At 42.9% G+C, this 19,285-nt stretch overlaps 1 protein-coding gene across 31 annotated transcripts in view; it reads left to right on the top strand.

The window, feature by feature from the left end:
* The window catches only part of FHIT (fragile histidine triad diadenosine triphosphatase), a 997,853-nt gene that overhangs the window by 204,541 nt on the left and 774,027 nt on the right, over positions 1–19,285 (top strand). Inside the window, exon 1 of one of the 31 annotated variants that reach the window (XM_039481746.1) lies at positions 4,662–4,678. The exons of 28 other annotated variants lie outside the window; for them this stretch is intronic. The gene's annotated coding sequence lies outside the window, so the exon portion shown is untranslated. Of the gene's footprint in view, positions 1–4,661; positions 4,679–16,925; positions 17,006–19,285 lie in introns of those variants that run through there. 2 more of the 31 variants (XM_039481747.1, XM_039481743.1) reach the window with 2 other exon arrangements.

The raw sequence follows: 19,285 nt of genomic DNA on the forward strand, positions 1-19,285 counted from the left end.
AACTCTCACCGTTTTGTTACTTCATCCTCCCCCACCCCTTTTTCTCTGTTTAGTCCATGTGTAGAGTCCTGGCTGACTACTTAATGATACACTGCATGGGGCCAGGTCTATCTTCTTTGTTATTTGTCTGTCCAGCACCAAGCACAATGGAGCTCTGATCCTTGCTTGCCACCATAACACATATAATAAATAACCATAACAATGCATTCTCAATGATGCTAAACTATTAGGTGATGCCATTACATCACATGTCTTAGCAGATGCTAAATTATCTCTCCATAAAATTTAAAATGCAACAGGCCGTGAATTCAACTCCCGAGCCCCACAGGTCACACAGGATCTGCTGGAATACTCCGCGTGGTCTCTGTATCTTGTGCTGTCTCCAAGACCCTAGCTACCCTCTCCAGCTCTCTCAGCATGGCTGCTGCATCTGGAATCCTCTAAAAGGTGGAGGTGGGAGGATGTGTCTTGTAGACAGAGAAGGCTCTACTCATTGTTTAACATACCCCTGGGCTGTAGTAACTTTTTAGTGTGTTCCTTCCAGAGTTGGAGAAGGGATGATGGGTGGGTGCCACCTGGCCCAATGCCCCCACCCCCTTTACATACAGCACCTGGACCTTAACCCTCACTTCCTTGAGGAAATTGTGGTGTACAGTAAGTCCTCACTTAACGTCGTCCTGGTTAACGTTGTTTCATTATTAGGTCGGTTACATACTCCTCTAAAATCTTGCAATGTTCCCTTATAACGTTCGGCTCCCCAGCTCCGCCCGCCAGCCATGGGAGTGGGGTTGGGGCGCAGGGGCTTGCCCCGTTCCGCTTGCCCAGCGCCCCTGATGGGGAGTGGGGCTGGGGCATGGGGGCTTGCAGGTCCCTGCGCCCCTAACCTGCTCCCAGTCAGGAGCGCCAGGTGGGCAGAATGGGGTAAGGCCCTGTGCCCCGACCCCACTCCCCCGGCTGGAACGCCTAGCAGGTGGAGTGTGGCAAGCCCCCGTGCCCCGACCTCGCTATGCCCCTGCCTCAACCAAGCTTCACAATCATCATTGGTGAGTACAGTATTAAATTGTTTGCTTAAAACTATTTAAAACTTATACTGTATATGTATATAATGCCTTTGTCTGGCAAAAAAAAATTATTTCCCTGGAACCTAATCCCCCCTATTTACATTAATTCTTATGGGGAAATTGGATTCGCTTAACATCATTTCTCTTAAAGTTGTATTTTTCAAGAATGTAACTAGGACATTAATAGAGCAGTTGCTGTACCAAGGATTATGTTGGACTTGCAAGCTGTCTTTAAGGGGTGGGTGGCAGTTTCTTGGTTCTGCTTAGTGCTGTTGGGAGATGCAGTCAGTTTTGCAGACAGTGTTCAGTAAAGTGGGTGAGTTGTGCTCTCTGCTTTAGGGAACAGCCTGCTTTGTCTCTTTGTTTTTGGTTCTTGTGTTATTAAAGTTCTGGATTTTAAGGAATAAAGTAGTGTTATGTTGCATCCTACCAACAAGAGTATTTTATGTTTTTATTTAACTTGAGTGCAATCCACGAACATAACAGAAATAAGGAGATCCACATGTTGAAGTTTCCCAAAAGGGCCATCCAACTCTATTTACATTAGGCACTCTGGGTATTTTAAATTGCCAGGGATGATATAGCCTAGTGATAGCCAGGTATCTATGGGGATAGTGAAACATCAAGTGATAAAAAAGGAGGGGATTTTGTTCACTTTGTAGAAGATCAATTTCCCTATCAGTATGTTTTGGAGTAACACTTTGGATCTAATCTGGACCAATAAAGAGAAATTAGTAAATTAAGTGACAATTACGAATCATTTGGGAAATAGTGATTTCCATTTACCAGGATTCCACATGACAGCCATTGGAAGGATGTTGGATACAAATGCATGCATTAAACTCTGAAATTCCCAATGTGACTTGAGAAAATGAGGGCCATATTAAACAAAATAGATCAGCGATGTTAATTAGCAAGGCACACTGTAATTAGTTAGGACGACTGTAGATAAATGGCTAAAGTTTAAAGAGGTGGTGAAGTTGACTCCAGGGGAATGAATACCATTATATAAAACAAAACATAAAACTTTAAAGGCAGTGTGGGTTGAGGGAAAAGTTGTCTTTTAGTTAACTGCAAGTACAAGCACATTAAATTATAGAGAGAAGGGAAAAAAGAGCTTTAATAAAGCTTTGTAACAAGGAGTAAAGGGAATGTAAAGCATGTGCTATTTCCAGCCCTGAATGCAGGGCCCCCAGCAGTGCAAAGTCCATCCACAGGGAGGTTGTGTTGGAGGGAAGCACTTCACCTCCATTCCACTAGGTGCCCACGGTGGGCGAATGCCTCATCTGACCAGGGAAGTGCAATGGCCAGAGTGGTTGGGGGATGTACTGATTCAGTTCATCTCCTGGCCAGCCTCAACCAATCGAACTTCCATGGAACGCTGATTACAACGTAAAGGTAGCTGCCTAAGAAGGGGTGGCAATGCAATCAAACTCAATAAAAATGGTGGGGCAGAGAACAAAATAGTCTTCAAACATGATGGAGGACAGAAAATTAAGAGGCTATTAATTAAAGCATCGTAGTAAGGCACAATTTCAGTTCATTCTACAGCTATTTATATTGTAAGTTTCTTGGGGCAGAACCTCCTTTTTTTTATGTTCACATACAGCACCTAATGCACTGGGACTGCGGCATCTAGGCTGCAATACTGTTAATAAATAATAGTACAATTAAGAGCATCTTTCCTGCACTTTAGGTGCCTTGAAAATGCAACTTGTTGAAAAATAAACAGTAGAAGAACTAAATGCTTACTGTGTATTTGTAATGGATAAGGAGAATCTTGACTATACAGGCATGAAGAATAATGTTTTTGGTGGAATAGATAAAGACAGATGATTTTTATAATTTAAAAAAATCAGATTTTTAATTTAAATTTGATTTTTTAAATTTTAAATTACTATATTTTTCTTTTAAAAATTAACCTATTTGAAATTATGGCAACCTGTTTTAAAGCCTAAATTTAGCATAATGTATTAAAATCATTTAAATTAAATTTAAAAATAATATTCAGGCAGTATAAATTTGTTGTCAAAGTTTTAAAGATACTCAAACCACTGAACTGGGGGAAATCACTGGCTAAGCATGTGGAACTAGAGTTTGTTGAAGTCCTTTTGACAGCATTAGCCTTTTCTGCAGGAACAGAGAGAATATTTTCTTCATTTAGTTCAGATCAATGACTAGTTTGTTCAAAGTTGAAAAACTGATTGGATGTTGAAAAAAGCAGAAAATCTTGTTTTCCTCTTCCAATCTAAGAATAAAAGTGAGGTGGGAGAGGATGAGATCTACTAGTTCTAAAATTTCGAAGAACATGTCAGTTCAGTTCACTAACTACAGATAATACCGCTTTTGTTTAATAAATCTGTTAGCTTAAAATACAAAACAAGCACTATTTGTGAAAATATAAATGTAAAAAAGCAGGCACTGGTCTGTTGCTCAGACACTTTCCTCTTCCTGTTGGGGCCTTTATATAGTCCAGGTATTCAATAAGAGTGCTGCCTGTCCATCCAATCAGGGACCCATAGGCCTTTAGTACCAAGGCTGTTGGTCAGAGCCACTAGTTCAGTGTATCGCTGTGGCACAGCAGCTAAGGTAGCCACGTAAAGACCTGGCAGGCATGGCTTTAATTCCAGGGTCCTGATATCAACCCATTTCCCTTGGGGCTCCAAAGGACCTGACTTGTCCAGATGAGCTCTGTGGAAGGATCTAACCCTTTCTGAAGTGTGCACATAATGGATTGGTTGCCAGGACCATTCTTCCAGCATGTACTCTTCCCAGTCAGCGAGTGGAACCAGATATGGGAGATATATGAGAGTCTAGGATATCATGGATAAGATATTATTTTGGGCCTTGGTCTTGGACTGGCAAATGAGGAGTTTGTTTTCATTTGGGAAAGGGATTGTCAGAAAAGTATTTAATGAGGGAGACATGGAATACAGCATGCACCTTGAGGTAGTGGGAAAGTTGAAGTTCAAAGGTTACTGGGTTGATTTGCCAGAAAATCTGGTATGGTTCTAGGTATTGGCTGGCTACATATAGATCTGCCTGTCTTGAGGTGCTTTGCCAACAGCCATACCATTTGTCCTACTGCAAATGTAAGACCCTCCTGCCAATGACAGTCAACATGTTTGTGTGTCGTCTTAGCCACATCTGAGTTTTGTTGGAACTCTTCCCATGTCTGATGGATTTGACAAACCAGGTCTGAGTCTGTGGGGACTGTGGGTGTTCTGGGTATCGAGGAGTGACAAGGGGAGTGGAAACTATAATTTGCAAAAAGTGGGCTCAAACAGTAAAGCCCAATCATTTTTGTGGTAGTCGGTGAAGCATTGCTCCAGTACCTGATTCACTTGTTCTGATTGGCCATCAGTTTGTGGACGGTAGATGGTTGATGAATGGAGACACACCTGTAGGAGGAAGAACACCTCCCATCAAAACCGAGGCATGAACTGGGAACCCCAGTCTGAGGAGATGTAGTCCGGGAGGCTGTGGATACGGAACGTATGTAATGAGGAGACAAGCAGTATCGTTGATGATGGGAAGATATGCACAGGCAATGAAATGTGCCATCTTTGTCATCTGATTCACTACTGTCCGTATGGTATGGCATCCCTCAGATTTTGGTAATTCAACAATGAAGTCCATTGTAATGTTAGCCCAGATCCTTTGGAGGATGGGGGGTGGGTGGGTGGTCTCAACAGGTATTAAAATCCCAAAAGGTTTAATTTGGGGAACTTTAGTACAGCCGCATGTGTTGCAAGACTTCACATAGGCCTGAATGTTGCAGTTTTTGCCACCAGAAGGAATGATGTGGCATGTGGTCTTTGCCCAAGAGACATCGTGGCAAATATATAGGACCTCCAAACAGGGGCATTCCTCAAGGATGTAGGTATGCCCATGAACAAGGAGGAGTCCATCCTGTTGAGTGAACTGACCCTGGGGTTTGCTTTGGAAGGTTGGAGTGTGTGGGTGAAGGGGTCATTTTATAGGGTGGAACTTATGGTTGTGAACAAATCAGATATTGATGATCCTCCAAGGAAGTGATATGATTTCAGGATGCAGGGAGGCTCTTCTTCATGTCCCTTAAGATAGTTGGCATATTCCCTGTAACCGTGTGGGACTCACCCCTGTGGCACCTCCTGCTGGTACCTTCTGGGAATTAGCTCTCCAGCCGTCAGAGTGCCCTCTGCAGGCCGCTGTCCCTCTTTTCCTTGTCCCCGTGTCTCTCCTGGACCTGGTGCCCCTTGCACACCAGGGTACTGCCCCCTGGCAGTACACCCTTCAGTCTCTGGGTCTCCCCTCCCAGGGAACCCCCACCCACTATCCCTGCCTCAGTCATAGGCTACTGCCAGTCACCAACTAGCTCCCGCTCCCTGGGGCAGACTGCAGTATAAGCCACTCATCACAGGCAAGGTTGAGTTTGGACCTGCTGCCTCCACCTATAGCAGAGCTGCCCCTCTGCAGCCATCGTATCCTCTAGTGGGCCCTTCCTTCGGCCTCCAGCCTGAGGCTCTGCTAGGCTGGAGCTCCCCAGCACTGCTCCACCCTCAGTACCTTCGTCAGCTCCCCCAGGGCAGCCTGGTCCCTCCCTCTCCAAAGGCTAGAGGGAGAGTGTCTGTGTTTCTGGCCCACTGCCCTCTTATAAGGGCCAGCTGAGCCCTGATTGGGGTGTGGCCACAGCTGAACCCACTTCCCCACTCAGCCTGGGAACTGCTTACTTCAGCAACAGCCCTCTCCTGGGCTATTTTAAGCTTCTCCAGGCTGGAGTGGGTGACTACCCTGCTACATTCCCCTTTGCAGGACAGAGTCTTCTGCCTTACCATTGCATGAGCCAGGGTGATAGGTGATAGTAAAATCAAATCTAGAGGAAAAAGAGAGCCCAGCAAAACCATTGGTGTGTTAGGTCTATAGCAGAGCGCAGCTATTTTAAATCTTTGTGATATTGAGCACCTGAACTGTGTTTCTGATTCCTTCTAAATAATGCCCTCAGGTCTGAAAAGCTGCTTTAATGGCAAGTAGCTTCATGTCTGAAATTTAGTAATTGCATTCAGCAGGAGTGATCTTGTGGGAGTAGTACACATAGGGATGAACTTCTTAGTTGAGGTCCCTGTTTCTTGGACATGGAAGCATCAGTTTCCAGGACGAACAGCTGACCTGGGTTAGGACGTGTGGGGATCGGCATGAAGGTGAACACTGCCCTCAGATGACTGAAGGCTTCTTAGGCTTCTGGCATGCAAGAGAACTTGATGGGTTTTCACAGCACAGTAGGTTTAGGGGCCAGGATTCAGGAGTAATCCTGTGTAAAGAGTCTATAGAAATTCACAAATGTAATGAATCGCTGTATTTCTCAAATGCTTTGTTTTGTCGCCCAATCATTAATTGCTTCCACCTTCCGGAGATCCAAGGGAACTCCCTTTAGTGGACAGAATGTACCCTAAGAATTCCACAATGGCTGATTGAAGGTGCATTTCTCCAGTTTAGCATACAGCCCATGTTGGTGGAGTTTTTCTAGGACTTTGCATAATGATGGTTGTACATAGGCTGGTCTTCAGAGTAAATTAGGATGTCATCTAAGTAGACAACCACATAGTGGTCAGGCATATTTCATAAGACATCATTAATTAGATTCAGAAAGGTTGCAGGAGCATTAGTAAGTCCAGAAGCCATCACCAGCTATTCAAAGTGACGAGGCCAAGTGCAAAAAGTAGTTTTCCATTCATCCCCTGACTGGACTCTGGCTAGGTTGTATGCCCCTCTGAGGTCTAATTTCAATAACTGGGCTATTCTTACCTAATTCAGGAGCCCTGGGATCAGAGGTGGAGGGTATCGATTTTGCACTGTGATTTTGTTTATAATGTGCTAGTCCACACAGAGGCTGGATTAAGTCATTTGCTGGGAGTGTGATGCCTGACCCCAATAGCAAGGAGGTCCGATTTTACTTGAGCATCAATCCCTGCCTTGCTTGGGCAAGGCATCCAACGTGTGTTTCTAGAGGCTTGAGCGTAAAAGTCAAGAAGCAGGTGTCCTGGCAAAATTTAGAATTAAATTTCATGGTGTGCTGATGCAAGGAGATATGTAGATCATGTTTTCCAACCAGGGGATTCTGAGTTTCAAAGGGAAGTATGGGAATCAGACTAAATAGGAGGAGCTTGTAGCACTCCCAACACATCACCGCCAAAACTGTAGTTTCCTGACTGTTGGGGCAAGACAAGCAGCGAGCCATCAACTGTCTCGACTAAATCAGGGACAGCCTTACACTGTATGCGTAGACAAGTACTTGAGCCATGGTGGTGTCCATGAAGTTGTCTCAGCCACTCTGAGGGGCAGAGGGGAGTTCTCGGAACTGGAGTTGGAACTGGAGTTGTAGGAGTGGGGTCACTTTTGATGTGCGAGGCCAGACACCCAGAGTGGATTGCTGGACAGAGCTTGGTAGAGTTTTCTCGATGTCAGAATAACATTCCTAGCCTTTTCCACCATTCCATTTTCAATGGAAGGCCCTGCTCCCCCACTACTCTCAATTTAATGTAATTTTGCCCAAATTTCTTGTAGAAATCTAAGGTGATTATTTTAGGGGCCTGTAGAACTGCACACTTTTCCAGCCAGCTCTGTTAAAAGTATAATGTAGTCTCAGTGTGTCACTTTCTGTGTTTTAAACTGCACAATTCTTAGTCCTTCCATTTTGGTAATCTTGGGGATTCTCTGCTAGATACTTTCCATGGAGGAGAGGATTGAGGATATAATGAAAGCTATGCTGGAGTTGGGGAGCTTTTCCTCTGTGTGAAAGATTTATTTGTATTTTTTTCTAAATTCTGTGTTTTTAAATGTGGGTAATACATGCAAGTGAAGCATGGAACTGCTTTAACTACATGCGTTTAGGGCCAAAACCTCAGCTCCTTACTCCATTTTTTCTAGTCAGAGGATGTCAGTGAGTGGCCGTGGTAGGTCTATCATTCTCTATTTAGCTATAATCCCAGCTACATGGTGGGAATCCTCAGTAAGAGGTATTGTTTTGTCCCATTTGTGAGGCACATCTGACAGGAGGCACTATGACCTTTAGTTGTGAGACTTGGTTCAGACTCACTCATTTTGATAAATCCAGGATTTCCAGACTGCAGGATTGAAACTGCAGTGGTGTTGGATAGCAGACTACTGTCAGAGGTCCTTGCACTTCAGGCTTTTGGGTGGATTTAAACAGTAAGGCTAGAGGTGCAAGTTCAGAATTGTTTAGTTCTCTGATAGACAAAATCCTAACTCCAAACATTGGTTTTGTCAGACCTGGTTGGCTGCATGGCTGTAGAAATACAAAAGGTCACAGTACAGGGCTTTTGCTGTAAAGAACCTGCACTGACTTTTTACAATATAAAGAGTCTGTTTCCTTCCCTGCTGTTTGATGTCATTTAAAAATAGATCTGACCATTGCCTCATACTGAGATAGATGAAAAAGAGAGAGAGAAGAGTTTGGCATTGTTACAAATATCAGGTATGGAAAAAGACTGTAAACTAGTTTCTCCCATTACGCTGCCATTCTAATACTCTCAGGTTTCTACATTTCAGTACCGCAGGCCCTGGTTATCAGTGTACATAATAAACATTCACAATGACGCTTTGAAATAATTCAACTTTGTAGTGTGTTTAGCTCAAGACTAGTTTAATTTTTAGACTATTGTATTAGAGATATGTGATGCAAAATTGAGGGTTCCGTCAGTCTCCCTTTTTATGTTAATTGACTGCACTTAACACTAAGGAAGGAGTCTGAGGGTCCCTAATTTGTTTTCAAAAATCTTGATTAGAGAAGCATGAACTACCCTTTCCTAGTTGTATTATGGTCTAAATTATCTTCCTGTTTACAAAACCCAGGCAGGCAGGCAGGCCGGCCTGCACGCTGTTTTGCTGAAGACAGGGAGACAAGGTGGGTGAGGTAATGTCTTTTATTGGACCCACTTCGGGTGGTGAGAGAGAGAGAAGCTTTCGAGCCACACAAAACTAAATCCAATAAATCCAGAAGTGGGTCCAATAAAAGAGATTACCTCACCCACCTTGTCTCTCTAATATCCTGGGACTGACACAGCTACAACCACATGGGCTGAAGTAAAACATTTTCATTGCGTGACAAAAAGTCCAGTGGCACCTTATAGACTAACAGATGTATGGGAGCATGAGCTTTTGTGGGTGAATACCCACTTCGTCAGACGCATGTGAGACTCTCCTTGCTGAGTCTTGAAATTTTCGGACTTCTTACCTAAGGTTGTGATTTTTGTCTGCGTTACAGTGGTGTAAATCAGGAGGAGAAGAAGAGTGGTCTCGTGATAGGACATGGACCTGGACCTCAGGAGAGCTATGTGTGCCTTTCTGTCTGTGAGCCACAGACTGTATGTGTGACCTTGGCCAAGTCACTTAATTTCTTCATGCCTCATATTCCCCTCAGTTTAAAAAAAAGAGGATAATGCCTCCTTCCCTCAAATGGGTGCTGGGTGAGGATAAAATCCATCTATAGTATGTGTAAATATTTTATGGAAAGGGAAAATGCCTGTGCCCATTGTGTAGTGTGATCCTGTTAATAGCATGTGTTAGGCCAGGGGTTCTCAAACTGGGGGTTGGGACCATTCAGGAGGTTGCAAGGTTATTACATGGGGAGTCGCGAGCTGTCAACCTCCACCCCAAACCCCGCTTTGCCTCCAGCATTTATAATGGTGTAAAATATATAAAAAAGTGTTTTTAATTTATAAGGGGGGTCGCACTCAGAGGCTTGCTGTGTGAAAGGGGTCACCAGTAAAGAAGTTTGAGAGCCACTGTGTTAGGCCTTACCCCACCATCAGCTGCAAGGCTAGCGAATGCACCCAATTAGTCATGCTTTGCATCTGGGGAGGTGAGTCGCTAATTAGCTCCTAGTTCCAGAGCAAGCAGAACTAAGCAATAATAAGTAGGCTGAAGGGGCTCAGCTGGGCGAGAGATGGCAGAGGAGACACATCTCTCTGGCTCTGAGAAGCCCAGGGCTAGGATGCACAGAGACAATGGGGCAGCATAGGCTCCAGCAAGGGAAGCCCTGAGAAACAGTTTGTAAATAGAGAGGAAAAGACTTCAGTAGCCCAAGAGGAAAGGAGAACTTTCAGTTTTGTTTGGACTTGTGTATGATAACTTGGATTGGGTCTGAATTTAGAAGACTTGGCCGGAGGGGTGAGCCACAGAAGCCAGAGGCCGAGGCAGGTGCCCAGCAGGAGGTGCTGGGGCCGAAGATAGCAGCAACATCCTGCACCATTGCAAGGGGATGTTGTGAGGGTGTGTGAGCCCTGCCACATAGCATTCTTAGGGTAAATCTTGATTGCATTAAGCATGTTGATGTTAAGTAAGCAATGTAAATACACAATAACTTTACTGATTTCAGTGGTGTTATTCCTGATCTTCTCTGGTAAACTTTACCTATTTGCTTTAAATCTGAGTAGACACACAGACATTGGTTTTATATTTATATAGACATAATATATATTATATAAATATAAAACCAATATGTATATCTATAGTGGATAGAACTTCATGTTTTTCAGAGATTTGATTTTATCTGTTGTGCTTAGTCGATATTTTATTTCTGATGCAGATTGGTTTTGAACATCAGACCGTGAAAATCAAAACGATGAGGTCCCGATAATGTTTTTCAAGTTTGGCATTATATTATCAAGCTACACAAATCAGTGGAGTCAGGCATGCACTGATTTATCCAGGCATGAATAGATTTGCCTTTTTAGCCATTACAGTAATAATTAAAGTGAACACAAACAACACCTCCCCATTTGATATATTTTCATATTTCTTTTGTCCTAGTTAATGCTTTTTGGTTTGCTGCCAGAAGCCTTTATTTTAGTCTCACTCTGACCTTATTTTTATCTCTGTCGGTGGCCTGTTCTGCTTATGACATATCGGTTCCCTCCTGTTTGTCTTCTTCTATTTCTTGTTAGACCCCTGCCTATGGCAGTTCCTTTTCCATATTGTCAGGGGTCGGGGGAGACGGGTTTACACTTTTTTTGGGGGGGGGTCTGTTTCAGGCTCCATTTCATGGCTTATTGTGTCTCTCTCCTTTCTGATTCTCTTCCTTCCTACCCTCGACACCACTGGTATGCTGTGCATTTCACTGAATTAAGGAGTATTCATCCCCTGCAGTGCCACCAATGTGGAAAGTTGATTATTTCTCTACTGATGCAATCTCTGCCAGTGACCGTTGTTGCATGTGGTACCTGCTGAGATAACAGACCAGTTAAAAACAGACTATTTCAGGATAATATGCCATACACACATTTACTTGAACATTATGCTACTCTTGCACTTGATTAAATTGAGGGGAGATTAGTCTTGATACCCATATTTGCTTAGTGATTAAAACATCAGCTTTTGACCTGCAGGTGGAGGAAATTAATCGTCACAGAGAGCATCATTACTTCCTTTGCCCCTCCTCAGACAGAACAAGGATTTGTAGCTTTCAGTTGGGCTTCCCTGGAGCAAGTGTCACAGGGTAGCAGGCCCTCCGAGGAGAATTGGGCTTAGCCTCACCTGTTGTAGATCAGCTAACTCTCAACTGAGCCTGAGCAGCTAGGAATCAGGCGATTATAGAAGCCAGCAAGTGGCTTACTTGGGGTAGAGAGCTGGCAGGAGACTCCAGGGCTGGTTCTCAGGCAAGTGGCCTGTCCTGTAGAGTGGAAACCTATAGGGATCAGATAGGCCCATGCAGCTTACCTGGATAAGGGACGATTGAAGTAATATTCTAGTTTTAATATGAAAAAATAAAGCTGAAGCCCTGAGAAGAGGGTCGAAACCAGCCTGTGTGGCCTGGAGGTCATTCCTTCCTGGGCTGAAGGGACAGTCCAGTAGCCTCCAGGTAGCTGAAAGCAGGGCTCCCACTCTACGGCTACACTGGCTAGTAGCCCTGGCTGGGTAGTGGGTGTACACGTGCACTGTAACGGGAACTTGGGTGGTGAATGGGATGGCATGTCCCTTTAAATGTTTGAGCCCTTCCCAGTGCAAAGCTTCAGTTAGTTTCACTTTTGCTGCCTGAGCAATAAAGCAAGCACAGCAGATAGCTGTATTTGTATTACTGTCAGCTCCCTCGGGGTCTGTATCTCCTTCTCGGCTAGGACTGGATATAACTGGCAAGGCTGTGCGCATTCTTCTCTCCTCTGGGAGAGAGTTCTGTAGTCTCTGGCTCCTGCAGAGGCGCTCCCACTTGTACTCACAAGCCTCTCCCTATGGGTTGACAGTTTCTATATTCTGGTGGAAAATAGCTGTCACGGGAGGTCATGGTGGGAGAAACAATTTCTCAATAGCTCATGCTGATTCTAAGAGAGCCCCAATTTGGAAATCTAATGGCAAAGAGAGCTCCAAAAGGACCTCAAAGCTGTGGGTCTCCTTGACAGTCTATGAGCATATGCCCTTGATATAGGGGGATGATATAAAGGATGTACATTCTCTAAAACACGTCTGCCTTCTGGATTCAACTTGAGCCAGCTGCATTTCATCCCCGTGCTAGGCTAAACATGGAGACAGTTTGGAGATGATGCTCTTTACATTTGATGTAAAGGAGATTGGAACAGCACACCACCATCCTGGCACCTCCAGCTGTGTTTTCTCACCATCTCCACCAATGGCTTCATGTAGATGCTGAATAATATGGAAGAAGGGCTGGAGTCGTGTGGCGCTTTGAAATCGAGGGCTTTGGGGCAAAGGGGCAGTTGCCCATAATGATCCTCTGGAAGCTCCCCAGTGGAACATAGTGCTTGGGGCTACATTTACAGCCATGCAGTTCAATATCCACAGAAAAGTTGCAGCAGGGCAGAGGGAGAACTTAGGGTTAGATTCCCTAGGCCAGCAAAAGTTCTAAATTGGTGTGTCTCTCATTCAGCAGCCGCATGCTAGGATTCGCTTTGCTCACAGGGCGTCGTGATACTATCTGGCCCACAGTCATCCAGAGGACAGTGTTTAGCAATACACATTTTAACACACATTCCATCAAACCAGGCCTCTGAAAAGAATCCAGAACAAGCCTCAAGCTTTTGTTTGTTTGTTTGTTTTTTTAATAAAGCACAAATTTCCCCTTCTGAGGACGTGGCGATGCACGAGCCTCTCAAAGGAGCAAAGCTGCTTGGAATTTAGGAGCAATTGCATAGTATGGCTGCTGGAAATGTGAAGATGTTTTAAAGGGCATTTGGTTCCTGCTCCAGCATCTGGGCAGTGCTGACATAAACCCTGATACTTCTACACCAATATTTGTTTCACTGGTTCCCTTGGCAGTGGATTATGTTTGAAGAATGTCTAGTTTGGGACAGTTCTTAAAATGAAAAAACATTTAAAATAAAGAACCTGTGACTTTTTTTAAAATGTAGCTTTTAGGGCCTGTTTTTAAAAAGGCGCTAAAAGGTTTTAAAACTTTTTCTAAACGTGAAATGCTGCAGGGCATTGTTTGATTTGAAAAGCAGTAAGAAAGTAGAATTTTCATTATATATTACAGAACTTAGGTCATTTGTGTGGGGCATGGCTTCATCAGCATGAATTTTGTCATTTGAAAGGCTGCTGCACCCTGTAAAGGTTTATTAATCTTTATTTAATGTGTTAGTGTGGAAAAAAAATTAAACATACAAAGAATAAAGCTCCAGTATGCATTGTAAAGTCCCTCTGGGTGTTCGATCTATATTACTCATATCTGTGAAAGGTAAAAATGCAAGTTTTATTACCTAAGTACAAGACACAAAAGTCTATATTAATTTCACAGAATGTGTAAAAAATATGCAAATATGAACAACTCCAGGGAAAACAGAACAACACAATATTCCAACCTTTGAAATTATGGAGTTTAATAAAGACTTGGTATGAAGCAACATATGAAATGTACTTTTTTTTTTAAACTAAAGCTTTTGCTGTTAAACTATGTTTAGTATTTTTCATGAAAGACTTCATATTTTCAAGCACTATGAATCACATTGCTGACTGAAGGATTTGGTTTGTATCTCAGGAACATAAATTTTGGAGCCTTTTTTCACTGCATGTTTCAAGATGATTTAATATATTATTTTATACTGCAGTGCTACCTGCCCCAATTGTTCAAAAATCATGAGTCAGCCCCACCCCCCCAACATTATGAGATTGGCTCAAACATGAGATCTTAAACACACACACACACAACTTGGAGGGGTCTTTTTATTGGCTTTTTTTGGTTTTGGAACTCTTGGGTTTCACTTGGGTCTCATTTTCAAGCTTTTCTCCACAACCATGAGAGCTAGAAACTCTTCTTTGAAAAACAAAAGCAGAGATTCCAATCTGATCAGAGGATTTTGGAAGTTGGGGCTTTAAGAAAAACAATCAAATATTGTGAAATATCTGTCTCTGAGCCAGAGAAGGAGACAGAATTTACCAATGTACATTGCCAAAGAGCCACAGTAATATGTCAGCAGCCCTCATCAGCCCCCTGCCACCCCCAGCATCTCCTGCCCACCAGCAGCCCTGCCGATCAGCACATCCCCCTCCCTCCCCATGCCTCCTGCCTGCCGTGATCAGCTGTTTCACAGTGTACAGGAGGCTCTGGGATGGAGGAGGGAGGAGCAAGGGTGCAGCAGGCTCAGGGGAGGGGGCAGGAAGAGGTGAGTGCCTTGGGGTAAGGGATGAAGTGGGGGTGGGGCCTGGGGTTGAGGAGTAGAAAGTTGGCACCTGTAGTTGCAGCCCTGGAGTCAGCACCTATTCAAGGAGCTACATATTAACTTCTGAAAAGCCGCACGCGGCTCTGGAGCCACAGGTTGGCCACCCCTGCCTTAGGCCTTCCCATTGGGCTTGGTGCCTTGGGTGGTGGCTTCCATTGTTCAAGTTATCACTACATAAAGGACATTTAATTGCTCCTTTCATTTAGCCCAGGGGTCGGCAACCTTTCAGAAGTGGTGTGATGAGTCTTCATTTATTCACTCTAATTTAAGGTTTTGTGTGCCAGTAATACATTTTAACATTTTTAGAAGGTCTCTTTCTAGACGTCTATAATATATAACTAAACTATTGTTGTATGTAAAGTAAATAAGGTTTCAAAATGTTTAGAAGCTTCATTTAAAATTAAATTAAAATGCAGGGGCCCCCCAGACGGGTGGTCCGGGACCTGGGCAGGGTGAGTGCTACTGAAAATCAGCTCACGTGCCGCCTTCGGCACACGTGCCATAGGTTGCTTACTCCTGATTTAGCCTGTATGAAGGCTGTGTAGCACATCCATCGGGTTTAAGCAGGTTAGTTATTGTCTACAGATCAAAGATCTCCTTGATGGCTGCCATTAACAGCTTCCAGCATAACAACAGCATGAGATAGGTAATAAAGAAAAACCCCAGGTAGGTAGCAGGTGCTCATTCTGAGGGGATCGTTTGTTTTAACTCAAAGGAAAAAGGTGGGTGAGGGTACTGTATAAAGTGTCTGCCTAGTATAATTCTACATGACACTTATAGTAGATTTGCAATTATCTGAAGTATTCAGCTGCAGCTGAAACTTTTGGAAAAGTAAAAAAAAAAAAATGAGAGCACATCTAAACAGCACTGTTAGCAAGCAAGGATCACATACAACAATAGTCATATTATACAACTATTACATATTCATTTATTTAAACCAAGAAAGGTAATAGTCAAACTCATGTCTTACAAGAACTTTCATCTTCAGAACTTTTGGGTCTTTTATGATGCATACTTTATATAAAAACACATAGGTATATTTTATAAACAGCTCCCCTTGTAAATTCTGCACTTTGAGCTTGTTGTAACATTGGTTAAATAGCATGTGATTAGGTGATAATAGTGCTAATTGTTTGCTAGACTAACAGCACTAGAGGATCAAAGGTGCTAATGTGCTATGTGTTGTTAAAATGCTGCTTTAGATTAAAATGTTCCCAGGCCAGGACACAGACAGGTGTTTCAGATTAAAGGGAGCTTTTGTAAATATGGGTTTGGAAATAATCCCCACTACTGCTGCCATTTATTGGCAAGCTGGGTTGCCATTTTAGCACACAGGCCAAGGATGAGAAGGATACTGGTACCAAATTATGTTCTAAAAAGAACAGGAGTACTTGTGGCACCTTAAAGACTAACAAATGTATTTTAGCATGAGCTATACATACAGAGAACATGAAAAGGTGGAAGTATGCATACCAACAGGAAGAGTCTAATCAATTGAGATGAGCTATCATCAGCAGGAGGAAAAAAAAAACAAAACTTTTTGAAGTGATAATTAAGATGGCCCACACTTTCTATGGGCCATCTTAATTATCACTTCAAAAAGTTTTGTTTTTTTTTCCCCTCCTGCTGATGATAGCTCATCTCAATTGATTAGACTCTTCCTGTTGGTATGCATACTTCCACCTTTTCATGTTCTCTGTATGTATAAATATCTCCTGTCTGTGTGTTCCATTCTATGCATCCGAAGAAGTGAGCTGTAGCTCACGAAAGCTCATGCTAAAATAAATTTGTTAGTCTTTAAGGTGCCACAAGTACTCCTGTTCTTTTTGTGGATGCAGACTAACACGGCTGCTACTCTGAAATCTGAAATTATGCTCTGATATCTGAGTGTTCCTGTAAGGCTTTGTGGCAGTTTGAATATTTATAGAGGAGTCCAACGCTGAAAATTGATTGTAAAAAGGCACGATGATGATCCATATTAGATGTCAATTTTCATGTCAAATGTTTGGTTAAGTTTAAAAGTAAAAATATCCTTTTTTCTAAATTCTAGCCATGGAAACTCAGTCTGGAAGCTCTGCACATGTAACAAAGTCTTTGCAGGCCAAATTAGGGCATTAGTTACACCTATGCAGCTCCACTGCTGTCATTTGGATTGCACATGTGCAGCTGATTGAAACTTAATGCATTAGTTTGTTGGTGCACAAGAATGAAGGCAAGCTCTCTGTTTGCTGTGTTGTCTGTGCAGTGCTAAGGAGGAAAAAGCAGTAAAAACTCAAGGTAAAATGATAAAGATGGTGACTACAGCTCTGTTAAGTAAGAAGATGCAGGTTTTCTGCAGTTATTGTTTAAAATAGAACACACTTCAAGTTTGATAGTTTCTTCCTTATAGGGGGAAGTGAAGCTCTTATCTTGGATCTTCATAATCTGGTTCTATAAAGTCCTCTCTAGATGCGCATAGGAAAGGGTTATTTGGAAGTCAGTTTTCCACGGTGAGTTCAGGGCTAAATTAGGGGCTCTGGAAATGTTCACGAATGTAGCTGAATTCCCTTTTCCTAGATGGGGGATAGCTTATGGACCGTTTTGGTACTGGTTTAATTGTAGAATCAGATATACCGTAGTTAAATTAATACAATCCACTACTGTAGATGTAGTTATTCCAGAATAAAGGTGCTTATATCAATGTTTTTTTTTCCTCCTGTAAATTTAGCTATTCTCCTTAATACCTCTAAAAGCTGTGTGTAGACTTTAACAGTCATGGTAGAGTTAATCAACATGTTCTTAATGATGAAGTTGATGGTTTTTCTTCAATGCTCCCTTGTTATGTATACTGGTGGAAGACTTATTCTCCCTTCTTAGGTGTGCTCTAGATACTGAAATATGTTCTCTCTCTTGTCCTTTTGGCTGCTTTAAATGTTTATCTGTGTGAAGGTCCTAATTTTCACTTTCCTTTTTATACTGGGCTGTTTGTTCTCTCCATGTTATCCTATTCCAGGTCCTTCAGAACAGCTGGATGCTTTGCACCCACCGTGTAACTAGTGCTCTTCTATAAGCAGAGTGAGCTTTGAAAGAGTCAGTACGACCTTGCAAAACAACAATTGCAAAACTGATCTTAATTCATGAGTTCTTCTCTGTTCAGGTCAATGTACCCTGCATTTGTCTGCACAAAAAACAGCTTGCTGACCTCTTCTCTATAGGTTGATTTCCCATAGAGCCAAGATAGGCACACTTCTGTAACTTTGTGATGCAGCAGACCATTAGTATCTTGGGTCAAATTGAACCCTATGAATGTTAGAATACGTCAGTGTTTCATTTTATTTGTATTTAAAAGTATAGCATTCGTGCTCTTCATGTCATGGAAATCTGCTGCTCCAGTAGGCTTAGAGCTATTGAGTTTGTGTTTACCAAGTCTTGGAGCTAGAGAAGGTTTTTAATCCCTCCCTTTCTCCAGGCAGGCTGCCTGCCTGCCCCATCTGCACGCTGTGTGGTGATCTGCCCTGCTATTGCTCCTTACCTTTCTCACTTTGTTCAGAGGCAGATGTTCCCTCAGCAGTTATGAGGGCTCCTTTCTCAGCACTATTGCCATTTTCTTCCTCTGCATCTATCTTGGTCTCTCTGGCAGAGGGAGAGTCTTGGGAGGGGCGCCTTAAAGAGACTAGGTCTCATGTCTACTACACCCTGGCTCAAAGAAATATGCCTCCTGGGCTGTAAAAACAGCACTGCTGGAGTCAACCTGAGACAGGCACTCTGATGCAGTGAAACTCCCTGCTGAGACCCTGGGAAAAACCTCTAGTGGCTCCTCAGAGCAGCTTGAGGTCGTTTTGCTGCATCATTTAATCCCTTCATCATCTATGGTCCCCAAGACCAGGAAATTCTTCCCCAGCACCAGCCAGAGAGGCCACACTGGCCCACTTCCACTGGCAAGAGGAGTCTAGATTGTTTTGTTTTTCTTTTCTTCAGGCCGTGCTGGTACCACCTCCAAGAGAGGGGCTCTTGAGAGTTCTGGAGAATGTCTGCACATACAGCTTATCTCTAGATCTCGGTGCTTTACAAAGGAAGGTCTCTGTATCCCTTTTTTCCAAGTACATACACCGAGTTATTAATAAAACTTAGGATCCTATGTCTCCCATTCCCATGTCGTAGTCACTAGACCACTAGCTTCTTTGCAGTCCTCAAATACTCCATGTCAGGCAAGTAGAGGAAATGAGTATACAAATATGAACCCTCATTGACTACTAGGAAATTCAGAGCTAACAGTTGATTTTGGTATAACGATGTATCGGAAAACAATAAAATGCCTGATTATTCTGTGTTTAAACATATAGAATTCCTTCTCTATGGTTTTGCTAGTATGTGCTGAAATCTAAAATGCATAAAGCACTACTCCTCCTGGGACTGACACCTGTCATTTGGTTTTAATCATTAACTCAATCTTAAACCAAGCCACCTATTTCAGAGTAAAGGAAGATATTGTCATGAAAAGTTAATGGCGCTTGAGTTGTACCATTTTGTATTTGAAAACTTGTTTTCAATTTAAAAAAACTTGTTGGACTATATAGA

This window comes from Mauremys reevesii, linkage group 7 (genome assembly GCF_016161935.1).
Source record: "Mauremys reevesii isolate NIE-2019 linkage group 7, ASM1616193v1, whole genome shotgun sequence".
Lineage (NCBI taxonomy): Eukaryota > Metazoa > Chordata > Testudines > Geoemydidae > Mauremys > Mauremys reevesii.